This window comes from Chrysochloris asiatica, unplaced genomic scaffold (genome assembly GCF_000296735.1).
Source record: "Chrysochloris asiatica unplaced genomic scaffold, ChrAsi1.0 scaffold00093, whole genome shotgun sequence".
NCBI classification, from domain to species: domain Eukaryota; kingdom Metazoa; phylum Chordata; class Mammalia; order Afrosoricida; family Chrysochloridae; genus Chrysochloris; species Chrysochloris asiatica.
In genome coordinates this window covers 6643192-6646730 of record NW_006408611.1, presented here as the reverse complement: position 1 = coordinate 6646730, position 3539 = coordinate 6643192, and the positions used below count along the sequence as shown (strand labels likewise).

Here is a 3539-nt window from a genome sequence, read left to right as displayed (position 1 = left end):
TATGTGGTTTGTCTCAAAATATTACCACAAAAATAGAAACAAAACAAAGCCAAAAGAATCAAAATTTAAAGTTAAAAAAAAAAAAGACCGAAGTTCAACAAAAAATAATAAAATGTGCAAAATCACAATAAAAGAAGGACCAATGAAAAACAAAACATAAAGAAGGGGTAATTCTTTGTATGGAGGCCAGACTACTGAAGAGAATTGAACATTTTTAGATAATGGAAGACAATGAGAGATAAAACCAGGACTAGAAATAATAACTCCTGGAAATGAAGAATATTAAAAATAAAGCTACTGAATTAGAAAAAGCAAGAAAAGCACATAATAATTGAATCAAGTAGGAAGAAGGTAAAATAAATGAACTCTAAGAGAGAATAATTGAGCCTATCAAGTCATAAGATTAAAAAAAAGAAGAAAAGAGTAAAGTAAAGCAAACAAACCCAAATGAAAATTTGCTATTAAATTAACAAATTTAACTTTATAATCATTGAAGTCTCAGAGCACAATAACAATACCAGCATAGAAAAAACTTCCGAGAGAGAATGTAAAAGCCCTGAACTGAGAACCAAGCCTGCAAATTAGAAGAAATACAAAAAGATTAACTCCAGGCTGTAACCTAATAAGAGTTAAAAACCAAAGAAAAGGAAAGAACTCTGAAAGGAGCAAGAAAAATTTCCTAAACATCCTCCTATCTTTCATAGCAATTAGTGTGCATTTTTCACCAGAAACTTTACAATCAAGAAGACAATGGGATAACATATATAAAATACTTAATGAAGACAACTCCAACCGAGAATTATTTATTCAGCAAGAGTATATTCAGAAACAAAGGGGAAAGCAAGATATTCCGAAACAAACAGAAGTTCAGGGAATCAGAACAGCTCTGAACGTTTTACTGAAGGGGCTATAACAAATAAAGACAAGAGCATTACATAAATGCTTGTATTTATACACTGGAAAGAATGCAGCATCACATTTGTTGTTGTTGTTAAGTGCCATGGAATCAGTTCTGACCTATAGCGACCCTGTCTAGGGTTTCCGAGGAGCAGCCAGTGAGCTTGAACTTCTGTCCTTGCAGTTCAAATGGCTTTGTAGTCTGGTGTATTAACCCACAGCGATGTATCATCAAATCAGTTCTGACCTATAGCAATACTATATAGGGTTTCTGAGGAGCAGCTGGTGAGCTTGAATTGCCAGCTTTGCAGTTCAGACCAACATTGTAGTCAAGCACATTAACCCACAACGCCACACTAGGACTCTAGCATCAGATTTGGAGGAACAAGTATTAACAAACTGTGATATGCAGATTGCACAACTTTGCTTGCTGAAAGCAAAGAAAACTTGAAGCACATATTGATCATGATCAAAGACTGCAGCTTTCACTATGGATTGTTGTCTTAAGTTGGTTCTGACTCAGTGACCCTGTATAGGGTTTCCAAGGAGCAGTTGGTGAGTTTGAAATGCCATCCTTGTGGTTCAAACTGACCTTGTAGTCAGTTTGACCTTCAGTGCTTTATCCCACAGCACCAAACCAGGGGTCCTCAGTATAGACTAAACTTCAATATAAAGAAAATGAAAGTTCTCACAACTGGACCAATAAGCAACGTGATGATAAATAGAGAAAAGATTGAAATTGTCAGGGATTCCATTTGACATGGATCCATAATCAACGTCCATGGAAACAGCAGTCAAGAAATCAAATAATACACTGCATAGCTCCAACCTGGTGCAAAATAACTCTTTAAAATGTTAAAGAGCAAAGATGGCATTTCTAGAACTAAGGTGTAACTGACCTAGGCCATAGTATTTTCATTTGCCCCATATGCTAATAAAAGCTGGATAATAAATAAGGAAGACCAAAGGAGAATTGATGTGTTTGAATTAAGTAATTGTCAAATAACATTGAATTGGGCAAGCACAGTGTGCATAGTGGACATGTTAGTCTTGATCTGGAGGGACGTGGCCCAGGAGTAAGGCAAAAAAAAAGGTGACCAGTTGTATGTGATCTTCTATTGAAGCAAGAAGACGATTCCTGGATAATGGAAAAATAAGTGGGAAAAAAGTCTGTTCTGTAGACACCTGAAAAGATGAGTCACAGAGAGACAAGAAGACATAGAACACAAATTGCATCCATCTCTAATGAAATATAGACTGAGGGACAAGGCACGCGTATACAAAAATTTGGAAAATACTCAATTTTATCTCAGGCTTTGTTTTTTTAAGGTAATGCCTCTTTGAATTTACCTAGAAAGTTTGATACATAATTTATATTTGTTTACTCTTGGGTGGAAGCTCTGTAGGAAATAATCATCAATTTCATTAATTTAGAAATCTAGCAGCAGTGCATCCTTATAATAATAGTTGTTGTTAAGTGCTGTTGAGTTGGTTCTGAATCATGGTAACCCTGTCTAGAGTTTCTGAGGATTGGTTGGTGGGTTTAAACCACCAATCTTGCAGTTCAAATCAATTTTTCAATTCAGTACCTTATCCTGCAGTGCCATACCAGGATTCCCCTTATAATAATAAACCCCCTTTTCCTTAAAAGCAGCGTGGGAATACCTTCAGTTAAAAAAAAAGAAAAAAGAAAAAAAGAATCCCTTTGATACCAGATCACTAATACTGGAGATACCATATGAATTTACTCAATGTGAGAAAAATTTCACTCATGTATCATGTCTCAGTAAATATAGAAGTTATACTGGAGAGAAATCTTGTGGTTCTAAGAAATATTGAAGAACTTTTAGCTAGATGACAAATCTCATTAGACAGAAGGAAATTCTTACTGTAGAAAATTAAATGAGTATGAGAAAAATTAATTAAATGTTACAAAGTTTATACTAAAGGAAACATGTACTGAATATAATATGTTTTTATTCAAATCTCTTTCCATACTCTTCACTTGAAAGATCATATGGGGAAGAAGTTCTATAAATATAAGAAATGTGGAAGAACTTTCTATTGAAAGTAAATAATTATTCATCAAAAAGTTTATACTGGAGAGAAACGTGAATGTGGGAAGAACTCCAATCAGATGTCAATCCTTAATTATGAGACAATTTATAGTGGGGAGAACCCCTTTCCCTGGGACGTAGTATGTGGGAAAATCTTCAACAAAAAATCAAATTTCACTGAACACGAACATTTTCATACAAGAGAGAAGCTTTTTTTAATGTAATGAATGTGAGAAAAACTTCTGCCCAAAGCAATATGTCATTAAGCATCAGAACACTCATACAGGAGAGAAATTTTTTTTTAATGTAATGAATTTGGAAAATTATTCAGTCAGAAGGAAAACTTTCTTACTCATCAAAAAATCCACACTGGAGAGAAACCTTTTGAATGTGGGAAAGCTTTCATTCAAAAGTCAAATTTCATCAGACACCGGGGAACTCACACAGGAGAGAAGCCTTTTGTATGTGAGGAGGGTGAGAAAACCTTCAGTGGCAAATCAAACCTCACTGAGCATGAGAAAATTCGTATTGGAGAGAAACCCTTTAAATGTAATGAATGTGGAACAGATTTGACCAAAAGAAGTA

At 34.6% G+C, this 3539-nt stretch overlaps 1 pseudogene; it reads left to right on the top strand.

The window, feature by feature from the left end:
• Positions 1–2635: 2635 nt before the first annotated feature.
• Positions 2636–3539, top strand: part of LOC102822722 — a 23943-nt pseudogene continuing 23039 nt past the window's right edge.